The sequence below is a fragment of the Nomia melanderi genome, chromosome 1 (genome assembly GCF_051020985.1).
Source record: "Nomia melanderi isolate GNS246 chromosome 1, iyNomMela1, whole genome shotgun sequence".
NCBI lineage: Eukaryota > Metazoa > Arthropoda > Insecta > Hymenoptera > Halictidae > Nomia > Nomia melanderi.
This window is the reverse complement of record NC_134999.1, coordinates 24178061-24204853: the sequence shown is the minus strand read 5'-3', so window position 1 is coordinate 24204853 and position 26793 is coordinate 24178061. Positions and strand designations below refer to the sequence as shown.

Here is a 26793-nt window from a genome sequence, read left to right as displayed (position 1 = left end):
AATTAAGGGAACCCTGTGAGTTGATTACGAATTTTGATGTTTTCTTTAGTTGGCTAACAAAAATTTTTTTTCTTTGAAGTAAATAATATATGGTTTTTAAATGTTACGAGTATTAACTCTTCTTTCTTTGGTTTTACTTAATTTTTGGGTTAATTATGGGAACCTGAGTCGATCAACGAATTTTGACGCTTTATCTGTGTTCTGAACGAAAATTCCTTTCTTTCGAAGCGAATGATATAATTTTCTTTGATTACGAGTATTAATTCTTCTTTTATTTTTACTGAGTTTTGAGTTAATTAAGGGAACATGAATTGATTAACAAATCTTGACGTTCTTTCTGCTTTCTGAACGAAAATTCCTTTCTTTCGAAGCAAATAATATAATTTTCTTTGATTACGACAAGTATTAAATCTTCTTTCTTCGGTTTTACTCAGTTCTGGTTTAATTAAGAGGGAACAGTAGAATAAATTTTGACATTTTCATTACGCGATTAACAATAATTCCTTTTCTTTGAAATAAATAATATATGTTTTTTGAATGTTACAACTATGAACTCTTCTTTTGTTTCATTCTTATTCAGTTTTTGTTCAATTAAGAGAAAACAGATGGTTAATCAACGAAGTTTTACGTTTTCTCTAAGCAATTCACGAAAATTCTTCTTCTATGAAATAAACAACATCTATTTTCTAACTATTACAACTACAAACTCTTCTTTTGTTTCATTCTTACTCAGTTTGGTATAATTAAGAGAAAACAGAGCGTTGATCAACGAATTTTCACGTTTTCTCTAAATAATTCACGAAAATTCTTCTTCTCTGCAATATATAACATCTATTTTCTAACTATTACGACTATGTACTTTTCTTTTGTTTAATTCTTACTCAGTTTTGGTTTACTTAACAGGAAACAGAGGTTGATGAACGAATGTTAACGTTTCCTCCGCGCGATTAACAGAAACTCTTTCCCTGCGAAACAAGTAACATCTGTTTCCATTATTGCAACGAGAACAGACGCTTCCTCCTCCGTTTTCACTCAGTTCTGGTTGAACCGAACAGTAGAGAACTCTTTTTCCTACCCAGAAAACCTTGGAAACCTCGGTTGATACCGAATATCATGAAAATTCCGTAGTACTCACTTAGATTCTCAAATACAGAGCTGCAGGAAACGGAAGCTCACCTGAAACAGAAGAAAAATAAGGAACTCAGTAATCTGAAACATTTTGCCACTGTATATAAATAATGTATAAAATGTATTATTATAATAATTATATATAATACAATTTATATATAAATTTGTAATATAATTTATATATAAATTTGTAATATAATTTATATATAAATTTGTAATATAATTTATATATAAATTTGTAATAAAATTTTACTATATGTAAATGCTATTTCGAGTAGTATTAAATAAATTGAATTAATCAATACCGATAAATTCAGAGCAAGCATAATAATTAAATAAATACTGCAACTTCATTAACATTTCCAACAAAAGTACATGATTCCATTTTGTACGATTGAAAGCATTTGTATTTCCACATTAATTAATATTAAATTTCAAATATATGGTTCATCAAATAGTTCAGTAATTAGAAAACACTGCCATGTAGTTGGAAATTCATTTACTCGTTGATAACTTCGATATTTCTATCAATTTCAAGAATCGAAAATACACGATGAATGCTGGATTCGTGGAAAATTTAGTGATGCTCACTTAAATTTCACAGTTTAAGGCATCAGTAGTACAATTTAACCGAGCAGAGGCCAAAGGAGGGAGATATTTCTCTCAGAAATTGACTCAGCTTGACAAAGTAAAATCTTGTACACATTGTTGCACACTTTTTCAGTTTTCTACTCAATTACACATAACTTTATCCAGCTTCCAATTATTTATTCAATATTCCCGCACCAACAGTAACTTGTAATAAACAAAACGCGATGCGTTAATAACAGCATCGCATGGTACATAATAAAATTAGGTGAACTGCCACTGAAATTTCGCAAACCACTCAATCTTCATAACTTGCCCGCGCTGCTCGCTTAAATTTCACAGATTCAGGCATCAACAGTAAAATTTAACCGAGCAGAGAACAATGGTTGCACACTTTTTCAGTTTTCTACTGAATTATACGTAACTTTATCCAGCTTTCAATTATTTATTCAATATTCCCACATAAATAGTAACTGATACTTATAATAAACAAAACGCGATGCGTTAATATCAGCATCGCACGGCACATAATAAAATTAGGCGAACTGCCACTGAAATTTCGCAAGCCACTCGATCTTCATAACTCGGCGCGATGTTTAACCCTACTGGAGCGCAGAATAAAAAAGTTCGGGGACGAGAATTTGATCGACGAGGAAAAGCGTCGTAGTTTCGAAAATGAAATTTCATTACCGGCGGAACTTCCGACATTGCCGGGAAGTTTTTGAGAAAGTTTTATGCACTCGACGAGTCCATGGACCACATGAAACGAGCCCTCGACGACGTGCAAAGCGGATATCAGGCGGGAGGAAAGGGAGTTTCCCCGGGAATTCATCGATGCGAGCGCGTCGATCGAATTTTGTTTCCATTATTCGCCGACTGGCAACGGAGGACAAACAAATTGATCAATTCTTCGTTGTCTTTCGATTAGTGGATTTCAACCTGTAGTTTCTATTGGATTTAACCGAAAGTAACAAGGTTCGATCATCGAAATTTAATATTCTTCAGTAGTTCACTATTCCTACCGCGACCAGTCAAATGACTGTTTTTAAAATTTCCATTAGAATTTATAAACAACGTAATGGAATCACCTTTATGCTTCAAGACTTTTCCTGAAATATATGTATAAAACATTCTTCAATTTTTTGTATTTGGAAAACCAAGGAACAAATGATTAATTTAGTCATTATTTTATTACTGATTATTATTTTCATTACTGTCCCTATACCAGTGAATTCTTGAGATCGCGCTGTTTAAAATGAGCCCAAACACGATGGGAATCGGACTAGTTTCACAAATTCAATGCAATTATCGAAGTTAAAGGCGCGTTTCCATGAAATCGAAAAACTAGTCCGATACGTGTCGTGTTTGGGCTCGTTCTAATCGGGAGAATCTCAGTAAATCAATGGTACGGTATTTGCGAAGGCAAGATAGGAATTCAGTGTGAAATTTTCATGACTGAGTGAATCATTCAACGTGTCAACGAAAAATAATTCAACCCTCTTCCGCCTCGAAACTCCGCAGCCTCTCAGAACTCGGCTTACTCGGCTCTAAGCTCGCGGCGCATAATCTTCGCGCAGCTAGCATAAATTGCTAATCTACTTACGTAGGTAGCAACGGAAAGTTCCAGGCGACGTTGTAAATTCGTTAGCAGAGCGGAACGTCCGTTCGACGGGCGGGTTCTTCGGAATCTTCCGCGGATCCCGCGGCACGCTCCGGGGAAACAATTTAATTTCGCTTCGCGTGCGTGGAATTTCGCCGCACTTATATATCGGGTTTCATTGCCGGCACGGTCAGAAGTCTCGGCGAGGAGGATTCGGATAAAATGGTTAGCTTCGAGCGTAGGCCGGCGTTTCCATCAAAAACTGGTGCGGAATACGCGAACGGCACGTGCCGTCTACGAACCGAGTCGCGCTGTTATGTTTGAATCGAGGCGATCGCGTTTAGAACCACGGATCATGGCGACTAAGCTTCCGTATTTAATTAGTTAACTGTGGAATTTAGTTGGAAGAACCTCTGGTTCTGCAATAAAATCGAAAAATAGAGCGTGTACTCGTCGAACGCAGGACGAATGCACGTCCTTCTGTATTCTCCTTCCGTATCGTTCGATTTTAATCTTTTATTCGTTTCTGTGAGCTATAATTTACTTGTATTTGCTTGTATTTACTTGTATTTACTTGTACTTGATTGTACTTGATTGTACTTTGCTTGTACTTACTTGTGCAAGCTTGTTTTAGTTTGTACTTGCTTGTATTTGCTTGCAATTGCTTGTACTTACTTATTTTAGCTTGTGTTAGCTTGTACTTACTTGTATAAGCTTGTTTTAGCTTGTGCTTGCTTATATTTGCTTGCACTTACTTGTATTAGCTTGTATTAGCTTGTGTAAGCTAGTTTTAGGTTATACTTGCTTGCATTTGCTTGGATATGCTTGTACTTACTTGTACTTACTTGTATTAGATTGTTTTAGCTTGTTTTAGCTTGTTTTAGCTTGCTTTAGCTTGCATTTGCTTGTACTTGCTTGTACTTGCTTATATTTGCTTAGATTTAGTTGAATTTACTTTTACTTGCTTGTACTTATTTGTACTTGCTTGTATTTGCTTGCATTTGCTTGTACTTGCTCGTACTCACTTGTACTCACTTGTACTCACTTGTACTTGCTTGTATTAGCTTCTATTTGCTCGTACTCACTTGTACATACTTGTATTTACTAGTATCTACTTGTTCTTCCTTGAATTTACTTCAACAACTTCGTATCATACCTAACACCTCGCACATCACATTACAATGCCAACTAACTACCAAAATTAAAAAGAATCAAATTAGACTCACCGACTGAACAAACTCATCCTTCACTAGACCATCATCAGTTTTCCCCATTTCCAACACGTCGACCTTAGTCCCCTCTAATGACGCACACGTCACAGCCCGCCAATCAACCAACCGGAAATCGAGTTTCCCCGAAACTCTTCCCGAAATTCGCCCAATGCGCGATCTATTCGTAATCAGCACGTCGTTTGTTTAGCACGCTTGACGAATTAAAAGCAACAAGTAATTTTTCACTTGAAACATCCTAATTAAAGCTTCCCGAAGCTTCGTTTATGACATACACGGAATTTTTATGGCTTCTCGTAAAGTCATTTAAGACTAGATCTACCTAATTTCTAAATTACTAGAACTACAATAACTAGAATAACTAGAACTACATTCCTAATTTCTTTTTATAGAATCACCGAGAAGGTACGGATGCTTCTCTGAGAAATCGTTAATGAATCTAATTCAGCAATGCTTACCTTAAAATATAAATCGACTGAAATCTTAATGAACGCAGTTCTCAGTTTTATCAAGAATCTTGGAAAAGTCAGTTTAAGTGCTTGGTAGTCCTAGTTGAGCATTTAAAACTGATTGTCTCGAGAATGAAGCTTCTTTATCTCCAATTCGTCTTTTCACATAGAACCACCTTCTCGATTCTACTCCCAATGGAATTACCCTGTATAAATACTGAAATTTATAGGTTCCTTCTTTGTTTCCCGGCGTTCCAATCTGCCTTTTGGAAGTTCCAGCTGATTATTCAAAACCGATCGTCTTAAGAACGAAGCTTCTTTATCTCCGATTCATCTTTTCACATAAAACCACCTTCTCGATTCTACTTCCAATGGAACACCCTGTATAAATACTTCAATTTACAACTAAAATAAAACAGCCGCAATAAAATCAAATGTCCAAGTTGTCCATTTCTCCAGTCCGAACAAGCATTACTCCAACATTTGAACGTAAACTTTCCGATTTCATCCATCGACAGACAGAAAAACGTTCCACCTTCTTGTTTGCACTTCCAAATGGAACACCCTGTATAAATACTTCAATTTACAACTAAAATAAAACAGTCGCAATAAAAGCAAATGTCCAAGCAGTATCCATTTCTCCACAAGTTCCAATAAACATTACTCGATTACTCAAACGTAAACTTCGAAATTCTGCGATTTTATCCATCGACAGCCAGAAAAACGCAGAAAGCAACGCAGTAATCCGTTACAGATCGGCGCACACATCTCCAACAGGTTCCTTCTTTGTCTCCCGGCGTTCCAATCTGCCTTTTGCGCTTCCTCATCGTACACCTGTCCGCGGGAGCAGGTAGGTACGCGCGCTCCGAGCAATTTGCACGTATGAAATACGACTCCACGGTTATAACTTACTGGCTGGGAGCGAAGCGGTCTTATTGCTTCGTCGGTTTGTCGTATTTCCCGGCGTTTCCCGGCGACACGCCCACCATCTCGTTTGCCTGCACGTCCGTGTAACGCGCCGCGCGCTCCGAGGATTGTCGCGAAATTTCCATACGCAGCCCGCCGGGAACGACGCCAGCGCGGAATTACACCTCCGCCCGCTTCCGAGCGCGTCCACTCGCGCGGAGAACACTCGCGAACGGTTCGCGGCTCGATTTGTGGAATCGAACGTCGAGTTTTTACTTGGATCGTTGGTCTGCTTTCGTTTTGGAGCGCGCTTTGCGAGGATTGATTTATTTGGGATTGAGGTTTGGTGTGAAGATCACGGGAGGTTTTGATGATTAATTGACTGAGGGACTGATGGAGGGTTTGTGAGTTTGTTTATGAATTTGTTCTTGATTGGAGGTTGTTGGTGATGGCATTGAACTTGTTTCTGGTTCGGCTTGTTGCTGATTGAAGTGAACTTGTTCCTGATTGAAATTAGTTGCTCGTTGAACTGAACTTGTTCCTGATTGAACTGAACTTGTTTTTGATAGAGCTTGTTCCTGATAGAGCTTTTTCCTGATTAAACTTGTTCCTTACTGCACTTGGTAGAGCCTGTTCCTCGTTGAACTTGTTCCTCATTGAACCTGTTCCTCGTTGAACTTGTTCCTCATTGAACTTGTTGCTCGTTGAACTTGTTCTTCATTGAGCTTGTTCCTCATTGAACTTGTTCCTGATCGAACTTGTTCCTCACTTCACTTGGCAGAGGTTTCAACTCTCTATCAAAACCCTTCCCTACTCTTACTGTCCCCTTTCTTCTGCCAATCCTTCTCCCACTTATTCCCAAAAACAGAGTAGTGTCTTAAGGGCGGTTTGTATCTTCAAAAATATTCTACTAAAAGCCAACCCCGTATCACCCCTAAGCAACGAACAACATTTTTCAATTGTTAGAAATCTTCGTCACGAGTCTCACTCATTCTACACCAAGAGCATAACTATTCTAAACGACATCTCAATTTATTGCTAAAAAAGAATCACATCTTCTACTCGCAAATATGAAACCTTTGATAAATTATGTGGGAATGGATGTATTTGAGTGATAAATGTGTGTGCAATAGATGAATGATGCGACTGTGTGTGTGAACGTGTTTCGAAAGAATGTTGAAAGCGTTGGAGTATTCTAGATTATATTGATTTTCTCCATATGTTAATAATGTTCTTTTCTTTAAGAATCTAGAATATTCCAAATATACGTGAAGTTAATGCATGGTGATGAAAGAATGTTCTAGAAAGTGTGTGAGTGAGACAAGAGCATCCGAGTATATAAATAGTGTGCGTGTTGTTTCATTTAGTTAGTGTTTTATTATGGGCTGTGATGAAATAATTATACTGTTTCAAATAAAATTCTCTTTCTCCTGCAATTATTCCATCAAATGCTGCTCGCATTATCATTAACAATTAATATTAACGATAATTACGAGGAGGCTCGTGCTCCACGTCTTCTAGATACTCACTCCGGCAGACTCTTCGCAGTACTAGGCGAAAAAAAATGCGCCGGACGCTTTCAGCTTAATTAGAGCCAGTTTTTAATGCCCCTTGCTACAAGGTCCACTTTATTGGAAAGCTTTTTAGAAGGTAATAGCAGTAATAGGTACTTACACCGTTGACAGCTGGACAGAAAATGAGAAAGGGGTCGCGATCGAAAAATTCATGCCTTTGACCGATCCATCCACTAATTAAATATTATTTCGTTTGTTTATCATTGTGTCTCTATTATTAATTGAATTTAAATATGTAATAAATCGTTATTATTATTACATGTTCATCTAGCTGAATATCGCCGCAACAGAACAAGCGTAGAATTTCTACTGAATTATATTCAATAAAACATCTGTTGCACACGATTGTAAGAAATCAGAAGATCAAACGTTAATAAACCGGAAACTGAAGAGTCGAGATTGTTCCCGACGATTATTTTATCTTCCTTGTATCTTGTACATACCACAAAACTTCGTTCGAAGGTTGCCGAGAAGATGAAAGGGTAGAATTCAAGTAGAAGCCGATTGAAAGAACGCGAATTAGCACTTAACTCCGTTTTAACCTCTTGATATACGATTTCTTTCTTTCGTTATTAAAAATTTATTGAAAAAAAAAAAACAAAAATCTCAGGCATATTCTACATCTACGTTTGCTCTAATATTAAATTAAATTTATAATTAATATTCATGTTCGTTGAATTCTGTTTGAAATCCTTGCCACGAGTCTGACACATTGTTATAAGAGAGGTTAACTTCATTAACTCCTCATTGTTCCTGAATGCCTCCGCGAGGTGTTTATTGAAAAAAGAGCTACTTTAACTGCTTCAGCGTCAATAGTTGTACAGTTCTGAGAGTACACTTCCGTGTTTCTGCTCTTTACCGCAATCCTTTGAAGCCGGGTCGCGCTATTTGCTTAACAAAAGAATTTCCGCGCCGCGAGAGCGGAACACCTTTCGCCGTTTTCATTTGGTCGAGAATTCGGCGAACCAATGGCCATAGAAGTTTCTTGTTGCTATTATGCATGCCCGTTGTTCGTTACAACTTGACGTTTCATCGAGTTTCCCGCTAATTTTTCAGTGCGGTTATTAATTTTTCATCGCGATACCGACGTTCCACCGAGCAGTGCCAGGTGGCCGTTTTTCGGACGAAACTAGATAACTCGAAGTGCGAGCGATGGAAACGAATAGTTTAGACGAATCGCGCATCGCTGAATCGAGTTCTTCGATGGTTTGTCTGAGAAACTGACGTTTTTTGAACCGTCGCGAAAAGGGGAAGTCGGGAGCCATTTCGAGCTGTCGACAGAATTTCAGTTTTCTGGACGAAACTCGGTAACTTCGGAAATGCGAGTGATAGGAACGAATGTTTTGGACGAAAGTTGTGAGGTATAGAGCTGAGCATATGGTGGTTATGTTTTTGTTCGCGTTACGGGGATGCTGCAAAGATTTCTCGAGGACAATGGGCACTTCGCGATGTAGGTTCCAACGATGTATAAATAGACAAACAGGACTTCTTCGCATAAAATTGTTGTTCTCGATTAAATTCATTCGGTATAGTAGGAACTGCTCAGCAGCACATTGGGAACCTCCAATTTGCGAGCGAACGGAGAAGAGATCAGTCTAAACGGAGAAGTCACGGCGAAAGAACGGCGCGTCAACGTTGGATTTCCATTTGTTATATTTCCCAGTGAACCAAGCGTCGGCCAACTTCTCCGAAGAGCGAGAAAGCGACGCAGCCCGCGGTGTTCATCTTCACTTTCCATGAAACTATCAGAAACCAGCGTCGGAGCCCGTTAACTATTATTTTTCGCCCCAGGAACTCCGATAACTCGAAGTGCGAGTGACAGAAACAAATAATTCAGACAAACTGCGTATCACCGAATCAAATTCTTCGATAATTTTCTGAGAAACCAACGTTCGAACGAGGCAAATGATTCAATCGCTCGGACAGCTCGTGTGTCTTTCCGCTATTATTTAAGCAATCGTATAATCTTTCGTTTTCAAAGAATCTCCGTTAATTCGTGTTTCGAGTGACGCATGAAATGATCCGTAAGCAGCCACCCAGCTCCAGCGGTGGAACCGCGACGAACAAACGCCGGAAACCAGGTCGATGTCTGCGAATATTATTCGCGTTTTCTCGGAATTTCTCGCTGAAGCCCCGGCGTTTCAACAAATCCCGAAGTTCGTTGCCGAGCGTGCTTCACTTCGCTGGAATAGTTGGAAGATAATCATTTAAGAAGCTTCGAACTACTCGCGCAGAACGTTTTCGTTCTCTCCGACTGTTGCCGCGTGTTCCACCTACGCGCTGACGTTTCACTGATCTCGAGTGCGTCTTACGTCCGTTTTACATTTTTACTTAACGAAATTGCTGTTTTCGCACTGGACCTACTGCTCCAGTGGAACTCACGTATTTTGGAATGCTTGTTTCGGAGGTGTTTGAATTTTATGGGCGTTTTACGGGAGAAATGCAAGGGAATTGTCTGTTCGACGTGGACATTTCATTCAAATGAATCTTCAAATATATTCAAAGATAATAGATTAGTGATTTCTTATTTGGTTCATGGGAATGCTTGCATCAATACGCAGTTTCGAGCATGGAGGATTTACTGGAATGTTAGTAATTTTATTAACGAGATTCTTCTGTTGTGGAAGTTGTTTTAATATTGATGGGAATAATGTTTATTAACTTCATGGTTTATTTATTTTCGCTAAACTCGTGTAATATTCTATTATCAACAATTTGGAAGAAATGCAGGAAATTTTGCATTCTGCTTGAAATGGAAGTTTCGTTTGAAGATAACAGATTGATAATACAATAGTTTCTTTGCTCTGATTAATATGCAGCTTCGATTATGAAGAATTTAACGAACTTTCAGCATCCATTTTATTAACGAGATTGCTCTGTTGTGAAAACTACAAGCTTGTACATTACTGTAACAAGCCAATCATTACACTCGAAAGAACAAAGAAAAGATCTCCAAGGAAACTCTCGCGTCGACAGCCGTGCCGGATAAAACCGGTTACGCGAAATCAGGCATTGAAACTAATTTAACGATAATTCACAGATAAACTAAGCGACACAGCTATTTTAGTTAAATATTAGTAATACAAAGTTGAATTTCGAATACTAAATATTCTACTTCATAGTTTTGCTGTGTCAAAACTAAGAGTCAATTCTCGAGCGCAAATGGTTGAGTCAAGCTTGTACATTACTATCATAGTGGGAGTATTATTATAGATAGTGAAAAGGAGGATCTTCAGTAATCGAGAACTAGGAATAAATATATGTATTTGTAGTATCTAGAATTATTTAGGGTAGATTAAAGTATTGTAGGATGAATGGTTTGTTGTGCGTGATAGCGAGTCGTGTGTTGGCCTTCGTGGCATTAAGTTGTATTTTTACGTGTTGTCCATATTGTTTTCTAATTCTCTTTTTACTGAAGATCCACCTTTTCAATATCTATAATAATAGTAGCCCCACTATAAACTTGGGGGCTCGTCCGGGATCACTATATATTTAATGAAATATGGAAACAACACGGACAACGCGTAAAAAATACAACTCAATGCCACGGAGGCCAACAAACGACTCTCTCTCGCCACTCTCTTGCCACTCTTTTACAGACATTCTCTCCCAAAAATCATTCTCTCCACCGCAAGCATTCTTCTCACTCGCACTCATCACAAACGTTGATGATGACGTTGTGTAGGCCACTTTCCCTCGATCGTTTCACAGCCTGTCCTTCGCTCACATTCTTACATTCACTCTTAAAAACACCTTAACCTACGCTAAAAATTCTAGATACTACACTACAACAAACCAATCATTACAATCAATCAACATTACAATCGAAAGAACAAAGGAGAAAAAGATCTCGAAGGAAACTCGCGTCGACAGCCGTGTCAAATAAAACCAGTTACTCGAAATCGGGTATTCCCGGAGCCGATCAAATATTTACCGGAGTGTGTCCTGCATCAATTATTCAATGGCGGCGTTATAAAGCGTCCAGAGCAAACAAGCAACGGAGTGTTTAGCCGTGATGCCTGCGGCTAATAAGCGGCCGATGAAATTAAGCTGAAAGTTCGACGAATGGCCTGAAACCGATCGGATTATACCGCGGGTGCAGGCACGTGACCTGAAAGAAGGGGTGCATGGGGGTGGAAGTAGAGAGAGCGACGAAGAATCGTTCGATCGAGTGAAAATTGCAGAATTGCCCTTCCAATCTGGCCGCAATTCCCGGCCCCGGAGATCGTGTTTTACGCGGAGAGGGTGTCCGCCGGTTGTCGTGGCTACCGCTCGCCCCATGGGGTCGAGACGGGGATAAAAGGAGATGGAGCAACAGGCGGTGGATATCGACTTCTGCGGAAACACCGGGGAACAAGGGGGGAACGAGGGGGAAGTCTTGCGGGAGCGTGTTAACCCCTTGGAATATGATTCGTTTCTTAACGCATTGCGTACCGGTAACGAGAAATCTAAGTAAAATCTAGTTTTTACGTAAAGACACTTAGCTATGCAACTTCGCTAATTACCACAGTATTGAAGAAAATATAAAATTTCATTGGAATTGATTATCTATTTAAAATATATTACATAACAATATATCTGAATTTCTCTATGTATAGTGATATAAGTTGACCTCAGTGAGAATTGCCATCCGCACAATTCAGTTTTCCGAAAATTAGCCGGCACGCAATGTGTTAAGAAATGGAGATGATGGATCGAAGATGTTTTATTTGAACACTGGAACTACTGACCTCATTTTTTCCAGTTATTCGACACATAACATGCTTTTCTGGAGAAGTAGCAGGGAAACTGATTTACACGAAGATAATTGAAGTAACTGTCTCAATGATTGTACTGTTAAGGTTTCTACTGAACAATTTCAAAACGAATTTCACTGATCTGTTCTAGTGTTAATATTGCGTAAGGTTCCATTCCATTAAAATTTAGAAAAAGGAAAAGATACCGAAACTCGATTCGCTTAGGTATCCGTTAACTGAGAAGAATATTATCGACTAGATTAACACTAGCTACCAAGTTCAATTACATTTTCTAATTTATAAGCACGGAATTCTTTTAACCCCTCGATTTATAATGAAGCGCGAGGCTCGTGAATATTTCAAATGGAATTAAATAAATATGAATGTTACCGAATTTCTTTGAATTCTAATTGAATATTATTCTGTTATAAATTGTATTGTGAGACAAGATTATACGTAGAGTATGCTTCGAACTTCCCTGTTTTTTTCAATAAATTATTGCCGACGAAGTTGCATCGATCACAGTTGAAAAATAAATAGGCCATATCCTCCGGTAAATTACCAAGAAACTGATTCACCAGAATTGTGAAAGAAATTTACATTCCCTTTAATATAAACGTACAATGTAAGCATGAAAGTCTCTTAAGACTTTGACCGCACGTCACCGAAATTTGACTCGGAGAAAGGGTTGAAAGCGCTATTAAACTAATTATATTCTAATTAGAAGAATATAATTAGAAGGAAAAGAAATAAATTACGAACCAATGGACCGACACTTTCAGTCAGTGTAACGAAGTGATCTTTCGTTTCAGTCCACAAACTGAATGACGCTTTCCCATTGTTCAGAAGCATGTTAAACAGCACGATCGCCGCATTCGTCCAGCTCTAAGTGGGAACGACGAAAATAAGAATGAATAATTCGAACGGAAAGGAATGAACCACGAACCGATAGACTGGCGCTTTAAGACGGTGTAACGGAGAAGCGCCATCGCGCCGCTCGGGACTCGACAGCGACGATCGTGCGGTAGACGCGAGCTGCATTGTATCTCGTCCATGCCGGGGCTCGGCTGGCCCAGTTCAGGTATAGTCTAGCTCCGACAAGATGGCGTGCTACCGCGAGCGGTCAGGACCCGGCGGCAAGCTTTACCGCTCGCAATGTTCGAGCCGCCGCGGTCTTCAACGCGCGATTATTATTGGCGCGCGGCGAAGGCGAAAGACGGAGCGAGACGTAACGATAGAGGACAAAGTTGGCGGCACTATGGACTTCGATCTCTACCGCTGCGTCTCACTCGGTCGCACTCGGTCCCGCTTCCGTTCTTCGTTACGCGATGCGGCCAATGTCGACCGCGCGTCGAACATCGAGGCTGCCCGAACATCGCGAGTGGAAGAGTCCTCTCGCTCGGTCCTGGTCGCTCGCGGGTAGCGCGCCATCTTGTCGCCGCGCCTCGCCAATTATCGCAGGCCTGTTGGACCCGTTTGACTTTTTACACGAGAACAAGCGTCTGCCGCGTCAAGATGCTCGTCCATACCAGGGCTGGCCCAGCTCGCCGATTCCCACGCGATAGCCATGTGGTCGCTGGAGGGATTCGGCGTGCGAGTTCCCGACTGTCGATGCAGTTCACCCTTACTTATGCGGCTCTCAAGCAACGCGAGACGAGGCCGCCAGGAAATTCCGCCAGCATACTCGTTCGAGGCGCTCCTCCTTCCACGCACGTTCACGTGCATTCCGATTAATTCGAAGTTCACGAGTCTTTACGCTTAAAGTGGCAACCGGCGGAGTTCGCGTTCGGGTCTTATATCGAGTTTCCAGGGCAAAGTACACGCCGCGGCGAGTGGTTAAATCGATAGAAATGACGGTGAACTTGTCGAAAGAGCGCTCGGCTCGAACTTTTCACGGACCCGCCGACTTTATATTACATTTAACGCGCTTTGTACGTGACGCTGACAACTTGGCTTCCACGGCAAAAAGCTCGAGCCCGCGGCGATACGCGAAACTAAATTCATTTAGCCGCCGGTGTCGACTATTTCTTATTCGAATTTAATGCTCGCCGGTAATTTTACTCCGCTGCCTCCTTTTACGGGGTCCCATCGACACGTATTACCCGCGGCAGTTTAAACTACCTGTCGAAAACTCGCCGCTGCATAAGCAATTTTTATGCTCCAACGCTGCGCCTTTTAACATATGTCATTTCAACCCTTCGCCTTATAATTGATTTCGACTCAGATGTTCCTGCTTAATTAAACTGACATTAAAAAATATAACTAATATGAAACTCATATTTATATAAAACTTCTACAGAGTTCAAAGGGTTAAACATCAAATATTACAGTTTCTTCTCACTCTCAGCAAGAAACAAAAGCGTGCAGTCTGCGAAAACTTCTTTCGTGCGATTCCCTATTTCGTTGCGCGTCGACTGCAAGAGATAACGACGCATCCGCGGATAGCACGAAGCTGTAACTCGCCCGTAAATTGTCCCCGAATTCGCTTCGATGGCTACTTAGCCCCGCGGCGATTAATATGCGTCATCCGGGAGTGTTTAAATTCCGTGATTTTCCTCCGTCAGCGTTACGCGCGCGTCCGTTGACCGATGCCCGGCAATTTGTGCCCGACGTATGACGCGCGGATGGGAACGCGCGACGGGACGCTATGATATTTCTCAATCCGCGGAACGGTAATGCGGTTCTCGAGTACCGAAACGACCGTCGATGCATATATTCGCGTGCTCGCGGGACCGCGTCGTCCGTTTTAATGAATCCGCGTCGCTCCGAGCGCTTCGGCGAAGCTCCTTCCAATTTCTGAACGTTCCCTCGGAATTCCAGCTATCATACCTCGATGATTTCTTCGTGGACGCTCCGAATTCACGGAAACTCGGTTTTTAACGCGTTGGCTGGCACCGCGACTGTGACTCGCTGTGACTGTGAATTCAATCTATAGATGTTATTTTAATATTTCATACTTTATTTCTAATTAGAAGAGAATTAGTTTGTATCACTGTGAATTCAATGTATAGATGTTACTTTAATATTTTACATTTTAGATCTAATTAGTTTGTATCACTGAGAATTCAATCTACAGATGTTATTTTAATATTTCATATTTTATTTCTAATTACTGGAGAATTAGTTTGTATCACTGTGAATTCAATGTATAGATGTTATTTTAATATTTCATATTTTATTTCTAATTAGAAGAAAATTAATTTCTATGACTGTGAATTCAATCTATAGATGTTACTTTAATATTTCACATTTTAGATCTAATTAGTTTGTACACTGAAAATTCAATTTATAGATATTATCTATTAAGATTCCATTGGCTTATCGTTTCGTGATTAATAAATGTATTTCTTTGCTATTTAGGAGAAACATATCGATTCATTAATTACCAAGTATATATGTATTTATTAACTCTTAAAGTTCCTAATTTCCGTATCACGGATGTCCAATGTATCTCGCACAGTCGCGATTGTCCGATGGAACACAGTCCGATTTAAAAGGAAACTTGAAATTCCGAGCAGGATTAGCTTTGATCGCGCGAAATCTCTTTTCCGCGGTGATTCGATTAAGTTCCCCGCCGATGAGTTTCCCGTGTAAGCATTCGGGAATTATTCCCTGTACGGAAACGCGTGCGCGAACATGTTCGGAAGTAGAAACGAGGTGGCGGCGCGGAAATTCATTTTCAGCCATCACCGGCGGCCGATATAGCGTCACGGCGAAACCGGATTAATAATAAAAAAGGCGTCACTGTTCTCGAGGCCACGCGAGCCGGCGTTTTTACGAGCGAAATCATTCGGTCGCGTAACGAGATTACGGCTCGCGCAGCGCCGTCGTCGTGTCTCGTAACGCGATTAAGTGAACCGTAAAAAGATGGGGAGAATGTCGAGCGCGCGGAGTTTTTCGTGCCGGCGGCGCGATATTTCAGCGGCCGGTTCGACGCGAAAGCGATCCAGTTCCAGAAATAAATGCGGAAGTCAGGTGTAAGGGTGAATCGAGTGACCCAAACGCGATATCCATGAAATTCGAACGCTACATTTCATTTTCTCGGATTCGAGGCGAAATCCATGTTGCTTCGTGGATTCGGGGGGTCTGTAAGTTCGTACCCGTGCTAATTTACGGTGTTTGTTGGAATTTATGGGAATATTGAGATCATCGATGAGTCAATGAATTTTTAGGTATGTTGCGATGCTTTTTAATTGACAAACTATTTGGGACCGTGTTTGATGGTCTAATGTGATGTGAAAATCAGTTTCCCATCTAGAGGTTGAGTTTTCGAAATTGATGGGAATATAGAAATCATCAATGAGTGAATGAATTTTTGACTATATGGCAATGTTTTCTGATTGACAGACCATTTGTGGAATCACTGTTTTCCTTCTGGTGACAGAATTCTCAAAATTGATGGAAATATTGAAATTATCAACGAGTGAATGAATTTTCTACTATTTTGCAATGTTTTCTAATTAACAAAGCGAACGTTCAATTGTTAGCATTGAAAACTTGCTATCCAACTAATATTCTATGCAATAATACTAACTTCTCCATTCCCTCGACGTAAAGTCATCGAAACCACGTAAAACCAGAATGAATCACGCGACCGGATTCTCCAAAAGCTAAACTATCCAAATTCAAACAAACGATCCATTGTTAACGTAAAGACTAATAAAATCGGCAATCCGATCCCAACAGAATCAAAGTTATTCCCATTGATAATCGTTGCAGGCATAAATACCGTCGGCGATATTTCAGCATTCAACAGATCGGCGCGCGATAGATTAAACGCGGAAATCCATGGGACGGATCTTATCGCGCCGATTATCATTGGGATTTATTAAACAATCGAAAAGTTAGAACGACAATTGACTCGGATTTATCGGTTAGAACCGAATATATATTCGGGACCGATCGGGATCGTTCTCCGATGTCAACGACGCTCGTTTTCTGTTCGATACACCGCTGAAACCGGTAATTATCGTAATGGTCATTAAGCGAGCGAACAAATGACGTTCGTTATCGGGATTCCGACGCGCGCGCGTCAGTGTCGCCGACAATTTCCGCGTTCTGTTTACGTAATGTCGCAGTCCCTGATATCTGTGGCTGTGTTACGAAACAATCCGTCTTTGTTGCCGGCTAATAAAAGGCGCCGACGACCTCCGTCTTAATTAATACGCTTTACTCGCGCAGATTACTGCGAGGGAATTCAAAGGCACTCGGAGAAATATTGTTAAAGTCGCATGAGAATATTCTCCGTAGAAATGTTCAATGTTTTATGCTTCTACGAAGGAGATAAGGTACGATACTCGGTTAAATTTCAGTTTTGGGCGCTGGTGGAATTTAACCGAGCAGGAAATTTTCTGATGACATATCGATCACGTTGTCTGCAACTAACTTGAGGAAAATCTTGCATAAATTAGGAAGTAAGGCACGATGCTCGGTTAAATTTCAGTTTTGGGCGCTGGTGGTGGAATTTAACCGAGCAGGAAACTGAGGAAGGTATATGCTTAGCACTCGACAATACTTTTCTCGATTATTCAATATTTTCTGATGAAATATCGATGATACTTTCCGCAAGTAATAAAAAGGAATATCTTGCATAAATTAAGGGACTAAAGTTATATCAAATTTAATACTCAATTTTAATTAATCTCCTACAATTTTAATTTCATCTTCTCAAATCTCCTGCCGCTGAATTCCCGAGAACACGCCGATTAAAACGAGTCCAAACACGACGGGAATCGCACTAGTTCCACCGACGCAACTAATTAACGAAACTAAAGGCTCGTTTCCATGAAACCGATAAACTACACCGATCCACGGCGTGTTTTGGCTCGTTTCAATCGGCAGAATCTCGACATTCCATCGGTGCTATTATTTCAACGATAAATCTCAAACGATCGCAATTGAAATTTTCTTCCTTAACGCACGTTAATCTCTTAACGACGAACAGTCTAAGAAACCCAAGACTACTTTTTTACAATTTTCTTCCACAGACTTCCACAGAATCTCACCGAGCACACGTCGATTCCGCGAAACCGTTTACACACCCTCGAAATCATCGGCAACGCGGAACTTCCCCTTCCTCGTATCTTTTTCCGGCGCAGAATTTCAAGCAGTCGTCTCCGGCGCGCGACCGATTCAATCCGACCGTGCAGCTATCGCGCGGCCGCGGATTCGGATGTCGCGAGGAATCCCGCACCGACAAAGTTTCCATCATTTCCATAACATCCGGCCGGATCCCGGGTCGGTCCGCAGATTTTATGCAAACGAATCACGCGACGATGATGTCCTTTGAAGGATTCCATTCGGGAACCTGGGCGGGATTGCGGCATGAAAGCGTGTCGTTATAGAAATCCGGCCCGAAGCGACTGTAATATTTAAGCACTTCTTGCTTTTCAAGCCGTAATGACGATAGATTCATGTAAATTCATGCCGCGGAAACCTGAATGCCCTCGTCGTCCGCGGGGGAAAAGCATGAAAAATTTTTCGCCGCGCCCCGGGCATTACACATGAAATTTTCTATACACATTTCCCGAGCGACAGAGAGAAAAATTTGCTTTTAGAACGGCTGTTTTTATTTCCCCTTTATACCCTTCCGACGGAATATTTCGATCGAAACGAATGGAACCTTTCCGTGCGCCTTGCCACTTTAATTAACGAAGTGGCTTTTTGCGTCGCGAGGCTTTTTCCCCCCGTTGGCTCGCGGAGTTTACGGTGTATCGCGGTGTCGCTCGGACTTCGGGGGTCGCCGTTTCCTCGAGGAAATCGTTCCGCGAGGCCCGAAAGAGCCCGCAATTAATTTCTCTGATTATACGCTGCATCTGACGGGACCCGCTCGTTTCCCGCTTGTATGGAGCACGATTTCCGAGAAATATCGGCGGCAATATTTGTAAGTTAACCCCTTCACTTGCAATATCGCGTCCGACTCGCGACGAAAATTTTGAAATGAGTTTGAGAAACCTAAGTGTTATTCGTTCGTTTTAAATATAAATTGAGTATTCGTTTTCGATCGTTAATTTGGAGTGAACGTAGACGAACAAAATTTTTGTTTTCCTGATGAATTATTAACGGTACAGTAGTTATATCGATTATAATTGTATATCACGTTTTCTACGTTATTAGATCGTTTTGTCCGGATTATAGAGTGTATTTCCCCATGTTCCACTCGATTTCGCTGGCATTGTTAATGTAAATGCTCGTTACGAGCTAATCTACAGACAGGTACGAGAGAAGCACGCGCAAAACTCTATTATGCATGCTTGTCCGTTGTTCGTTACAACTTGACGTTTCACCGTGTATCCCGCTAATTCTTCAGTGCGGTTATTAATTTTTCATCGCGATACCGACGTTCCACCGAGCAGTGCCAGGTGGCCATTTTTCAGACGAAACTGGATAACTCGAAGTGCGAGCGATGGAAACGAATAGTTTAGACGAATCGCGCATCGCTGAATCGAGTTCTTCGATGGTTTGTCTGAGAAACTGACGTTTTTTGAACCGTCGCGAAAAGGGGAAGTCGGGAGCCATTTCGAGCTGTCGACAGAATTTCAGTTTTCTGGACGAAACTCGGTAACTTCGGAAATGCGAGTGATAGGAACGAATGTTTCGGACGAAAGTTGTGAGGTATAGAGCTGAGCATATGGTGGTTATGTTTTTGTTCGCGTTACATCGTTTGTAGGTTCCAACGATGTATAAATAGACAAACAGGACTTCTTCGCATAAAATTGTTGTTCTCGATTAAATTCATTCGGTATAGTAGGAACTGCTCAGCAGCACATTGGGAACCTCCAATTTGCGAGCGAACGGAGAAGAGATCAGTCTAAATGGAGAAGTCACGGCGAAAGAACGGCGCGTCAACGTTGGATTTCCATTTGTTATATTTCCCAGTGAACCAAGCGTCGGCCAACTTCTCCGAAGAGCGAGAAAGCGACGCAGCCCGCGGTGTTCATCTTCACTTTCCATGAAACTATCAGAAACCAGCGTCGGAGCCCGTTAACTATTATTTTTCGTCCTAGAAACTCCGATAACTCGAAGTGCGAGTGACAGAAATAAATAATTCAGACAAACTGCGCATCGCCGAATCAAATTCTTCGATAATCTGTCTGAGAAACTGACGTTTTTCGAACGAGGCAAATGATTCAGTTGCTCGGACAGCTCGTGTTTCTTTCTGCTATTGTTTAAGCAATCCATGTATAATCTCGCTTCGTCTTGGAGGTTCTGTACATTTCAGAGAGTTTGTCTATTAAACTGGATTTTACGTGAAGAATGTTGTCTGTGTTCTCTGTCAAAATATTTTCCAAATACATTATATTATGTTATTGTCAATATTATTAGCAAGAATCGTTTAAACTCCGTACAAACTGTTTCTCCAAACGCGTTCCAAATCAAACATCCTAATAACAGTTAGCGATAGAAAAATGCAACAAATTCGGAGAAAGGTTTTGCACAATTGACATTCGATTAAAATCGTTTTAATAGACACGTACCGTTCGATCCGAGTTTTCTATCGAGATCGATGAAAGAAAGTGCGAAACGATAACGACGTCCACGGGGATAATCAAGCAGTTAGAGTTCAATACGGCCTGAATGAGCAAAAGTTCGTGATTAATTGGAACGAATATGCGTTTAAGCAAGCCTTTGTGCGGCGAACACCGAACCTGTTGCGCCCGGCAGCCGGAGCGGCGGCGAGTTATTCAGTATGTGCTCGTTCACCTGCTCGATTACTCGAATAGACTCGCCAGCGTGGCGGCACACCGGACACCGCGCACTGACAAAGCATTCCGCTTCCAGTTTATTGTACTCGTTTTCATGCACTCGCTGTCGGACAGACAGCCGCAAAAGTCACAGCAAAACAATTCGATCGGAGAACTAGGAATCGGGGAGCATTAGAGATTGTTCAGTTTCAGTCGTTTAATAGCGCTCTGTGGGAAGCTGCTTTGTGGAGCTCGATGGGAAGTTGACGTGATTTAGAAGTAGCGATTGAACAATCATTCCTGTTTGGTTCGTGGAATTCAATAAATGGAATTAAATAGACTTGTATTAATTTAGAATCAGTGTGATTAACACTGAATTATAGGAAACGAATGAATGATTGCTGAATAGATTTGCATTAATTTAGAATCAGTGTGATTGTGATTAACACTCAATTACAAGAAATGAATGATTGTGATTAACACTGACTTAAAGGAAATGAATGGCAATGATTGTTGAATAGACTTGCATTAATTTAGAATCAGTTTGATTGTGATTAACACTGAATTACAGGAAATGAATGAATGATTTTTAAATAGATCTGCAATAATTTTGAATCAATGTGATTAACACTGATTTGTGGGGAATAAAAGGGGAATGATTAAAAAGTATCGATACGAAGAAGGGATCTTTTATTAATATTTGAAACTTCGAAGTATTTGAAATGTTACAAAGTTGTGCTATTAAAATAGAATTGCAATAATTTAGACTCAATGTAATTAACACTGAATTACAGGAAATGAATGAATAATTTTTAAATGGATTTGCATTAATTTGGAATCAGTGTGATTGTGATTAACATTGAATCGCAGGAAATGGATGAATGATTGTTGAACAGTATCGACACGAAGAAGGAATCTTTTACTAATATTTGAAGCTTCGAAGTATTTGAAATGTTACAAAGTTGTGCTGTTAGGCGCTCATGATGAAGATTTCTAAACTAATTTACCAAGAATCACTGTTCTCCATTACCCACGGATACTAAATAAAACAAACTATAAAGCAAATTATTTTGCTATTACCAATGTGTTATCTTCAAATGAAATTTCCAAGTAGAATGGAAAACTTCGTTGTATTTCTCCCAAACTGTCGATAGCAAAATCTAACACTAGCTTAGCAACGAAAGTAAATAGCACGGCAAGGGGCGAAGCGTGCGATATCGACGCGATATCGACGCTGTTCACCTTAATTGACTCTCCGACGAGCCACCTGGCCTTGAGTGGAGACGCGAGCGCGAAATCAGTTGATTCCGTGGTATTGTCATCGGTCTTGGGAGCGTGAAATAGAAACGGCTCGTCCGCCATTGTGCGTTCGACGACTCCGCGCCGCGGAGCCTCTTGACGTCGATGGTTTCTAAATAATTGCACAGTGCCTCTAATTTTTCTGGGTATCCGTTTCCGTGAGCGAAGATCGAAATGGAAATTCAACCGGTTCACTGTGGAATTTTGTTGGAAAATATCTGGTTCTGGAATAAAATAAAAATGGAGTCGAAGGACGAATGCGCAGCATATTTTTAATGGATCATTGATCATTTCGTTTCAAACGAAACAAAGAATCACATGTTAACAATAGAACCATCGAATTTTAAGTATAACAGTCGATTAAAGAGGAATAATATTTATTTTGAATTCGAATTAACCAAGTAATATAGATATTTGTTGAATCATGTTGAAAATCTTAGTCTCACTCGTTCTCAGGAAAACTGACTCCTCAGCATTAAAAATGTATTCGATGCTCACTCTCAACACTATATTTGTAAAGTTGATATTTTTGTTTATATTTTTCTCTCAGTCAAATTAGAAAATTTGATATTTAATATTGAACTACCTGTAACGCATCGGTGCGTGAAATATTCGGATGACAAAGCGTTTTTTCAATTTCCTTGTGATTTCTCTTTGAATTCATTTGAAAAACCATCGTTTTCGTCTAGTTGGAGAATGTTATTTCTAACGAAATAGTTCTGAGTGCGAAGGGTTAATCCTGAAATAATATTTGCCTCCATCCGGTTCGCGGGAGTTACGAGTTGTTCTATTTTTCAGCGATTCGTCTTAGTCGGGACTGAAGTTGACAGTGAAAATGGTAAATATTTGGTAGCCTGGTACGTAGGATACGTAGCTTTTGGGGTTCGTGCTTCTGTGTGGATAAGTCGCTGATCCTTCTGTTGTTCCAGCCAATCCGACTTCGAGATTGTTTCTTTGATTAACCATTTGCGCAAGTATTCAACGCTGATAAACTATAGACGATGTTTACTGTGAATTTCATTGAGAAATCGAGGGACAAGTGTTTCACTTCGATATTACGAAGTTCTATATCAACCTTGCACTCAGTTTCTAATTAGATGAGATTTTTTGAAATGAATTTATCAAGAAATCACAAATTAGAGAAAAATGTTATTTTCTATAGTCGGTTTTCTTTGCTACAGTGTTCTCAATTTTTGCAATATATAAATAACTTACATTGTAGACTCCTGACGAAAATTTTCAACTGAGAAAATAAGTGTTATTTCTAGTTTTCAAATTGAAATGAAACATTACTTCTATATTATCAACTGTTAGTCTTTGGAGCACACGTAGACGTGAGACGAGCGTCAGAATTTTTTCTAACAAATTAACGATAAATTAGCGGACGAAGATTCTTTGAAGTATAGAAAACAGATGAAGCTAAATTACAGATTGATTGCTTTAATTGGAAACTTACTGATCTGCTGTTTTAGTAATTAAATCATTTGTCTGCTTAGTGTCGCAAATATGAACATCCGATCTCCAAAGTGTCGACGTTCGTCACAAAGGGTTGAAGATCGCGGAATCCTCGAGTTCGCCGATTTATCAGCGCGATTTCATCGAATCCCCTGTCACGCGCACAAGGATTGACATTTTTCGTTGGGACACAGTGCATTTCTTTCTTTGGTTTCGCGTGAAGCAACGTTTCCCGCGCTCGACGTAACCAATTCAAAGAAGCCCGGCCGCAAACCGACTGGAAAACCGAGCGACTGTCTCGCTTCAACTTTCGACCCCAGTATTTCATATTCCTGCGGAGATATTCCCGTCGAATCGCGTCGAGTAAATCTCACAGAAAGTGCTCGCCCTCTGTTCCTTTGAACGTGTATCCTGCGTGCGGCAGAAAGATCGATTTCTTGGCGAGGCCGATGGAACAGGTCATCCGAGCACGGTTCTGCTTGTCTAACCGGTGATAGTCGTAATCCATTCAGGTGTTTAGGAACTAGCTTGCGTCCTATTTGTATTTTCTGGTCAACTGCCGGCCGCGCAATCACGAGCGTCGCCCCGATACTTCTGTAGCGGCGGAAAATGCGCCGCGACGCGGACAGGACACCTGAAGTCGAGGCGTAACGTTAACCTCTTGACCTGTGCTTTACTTCTCGAGGTCTTGGCGTTCGGCTGGCTAACGCTGTTCCTGCCGACACTTCGCGTGCACCCGAACGTCGCTCGATTCTTTCGGAACGGAATCTTACTTCTTGTCGTTTATTGTACTTCGCGACGAACGTGCCTAGAATTTCTCTTTCCGATAAACTATTCGCTACGAAGTAGCGACAACTATCGTCGTTCCGGCACTAGTAGCGAAAGCTGAGCACAAACATCACTCGATTCTTTCGGAATTGTCACTCGTACTTCGCGATAAATATTTCTACAATCTCTGTCTTTCCCAACAAACAATTCGCTGCAAACTAGTTCTACCGATCACGATTCCATCGAAAGCACGAAAGGGTTGACACTGTTCCTACCGACACTTCGCGTGTACCTGTTCCTATCGCAACCGGTAATGACCGGTCTTTAGCGCAAGTTTCTTGATAAATTCATTTTGGAGAATCTTGTCTGCGAATTATGTGTAGAGTATTTCGAGCGAAGAACTTTCGAGTAAAGAGTTAGTTCATTCCTATATCGAAACTTTCACGAACTTAACATCTGCTTCGAAAAAGGAAAATCACGGATATTCGTGGATCCATGAGGAGAAACCTACAATTTGTAACGAATAATAGATCCATGAAGCGAACTATGTCTTCGTAACAGAGCCAGAGGGTTGATTCATGAGTATTGCCTTTGCCCTCCGAATTTCTGCTGCATTTTTCCTCGATCGCTCTGTATTATTAGGATATTCGATTCGAAATGCATCCGAGAAGATAGTTATCTTGTAGAGACCAGTTTAAACGATTCTTCTTATTAATAACACTGAAATAACATAACAATATAATCTATTTGAAGAATATCTCGACGAACAATCACTGCGAACAACTCAGGACCATATTCCATCAATGGCCACTAAATTAAAACCGATTGGAGACTAGATATGGCCTCTCAGTCTTGATTATCTGAAGTTTCAAAGCAATTAACCACCGTTACCCTTTGCACTGAAAATATCTGTTGCATTTTTCGTGGATAACTCTGTATTACATTTGAAATGCATTTGAGCAAGCTTCTTTCTAATTCTTATATTTTTTTAATATAAAATGATATTCTATATATATAATCATTTAACATAGAATGCACTCATCTGTGCCCAAAAAAAAACTATTTCAAATCCATCAGCTTCAATTCAATCATAAAACTGTGCTCAGTACTCTATATTTAATACATCGAAACATTCTAATTGCCAGAAAATAATCGTAAAATATAACAGAACTAACATCGAGTAACAGTGACAACAAAGTTGACAAAACTTTCGTAAAAATCACAATAGCAATTCATAATTCCCATTTACTTATCATTACTCCTAAAGAATTAATATAACGCTCAGGATTTCCGTGGCAAAGTTCACTAATTAGCACGACATAAAATCTTTCATTCTCTAATTAAAGAACGCAAAGTACATGCATCTCTCACTGAAAAAAGTTTCAATTCGCCAAAGAATCGCGAGCAATGCACGGCAACGTTTAACAGCGAGGATTCTTAGCAAATCACAATGGCAGAGTTATTGATGATCACAGGAATAAGTCTGAACGAGTTTCACCCTCGAGCGAAAGAGATTTTTGACCCGAGATTTCGAGACCCTCCTCAGCCGGGGCGCAGACGTCTTCTAAGTAATAGTTATTCCTTGAGGGATGTACCTTCTTTTAGGAGGAGTCTGCCGAACCTGTTGCTTCTCTGGCTGAGGGGCTCGCGCTCTCCCCGGGACCGTGTCAATCAGATACAACCGAGTTTCCGGTGATAAAAAGGCACCGCCGAGTATAATCAAGCTGTACCGAGCCTTGCGTCATGATTTATGAGGGGGAAACTGCGTTTATGGGGAAACGAGATAGATAGTGATTCGTATCGGCTCGTTATGTGGCTTTCTAGCGTAATTTGCAAAATACGATTATATTTGGAATTATCTATAATGCAATGTTTGTTTTAATCTCTTATAGGTTGAATTCTTTTTGAAAAAAATTATGATTCTAGTTTTCGTTTGTGACTTATGTGAAATGAACAATGCAACAACGGCGTTTATGAAGAATTTATGGGGAAAATATGGATGGATGGAATTATCTATGTATAATGGAATGCTTGTTTTAATCTCTTATAGGTTGAATTCTTTTTGAGGAGAGTTGATTCTAGTTTTCGTTTGCAACTTGTGTGAAATGAACAATGCGACGAACGGCGTTTGTGAAGAATTTATGGGGAAATATGTGGTGTTCGGAAGGTTGTAGATTGCTGGAATTGGTTACAAAGTACTGAGTGTAATATGTTAATTACTGTTCAATTATTATTGTAATAGGAAACAAGATACTGGAGGAACAGTGAAATAGCAAACTTCTTATTTGAACTGCGTTATTATTGTTGCAGGCTTATTTTGTTGAACGTCACTATATTAGGTAGTTTATAAATGCTTTCAAATTATCATCATCTAATC

The 26793-nt window shown here is 40.3% G+C and overlaps 1 protein-coding gene and 1 long non-coding RNA gene across 4 annotated transcripts in view; both read right to left on the bottom strand.

The window, feature by feature from the left end:
- Fur2 (furin-like protease 2) overlaps window positions 1-26793 on the bottom strand; it is a 527066-nt gene that overhangs the window by 147515 nt on the left and 352758 nt on the right. The window lies entirely within an intron of this gene.
- Window positions 767-5189, bottom strand: LOC143176915 (uncharacterized). Of its 2 annotated transcripts, none has more exons than XR_013001460.1 (3): window positions 5004-5189; window positions 4543-4739; window positions 767-1176 (listed from the first exon to the last, which is right to left on the bottom strand). It is a non-coding gene; the product is annotated as an uncharacterized LOC143176915 (long non-coding RNA). The 2 variants fall into 2 exon arrangements; XR_013001459.1 differs by having other exon boundaries at window positions 4543-4705.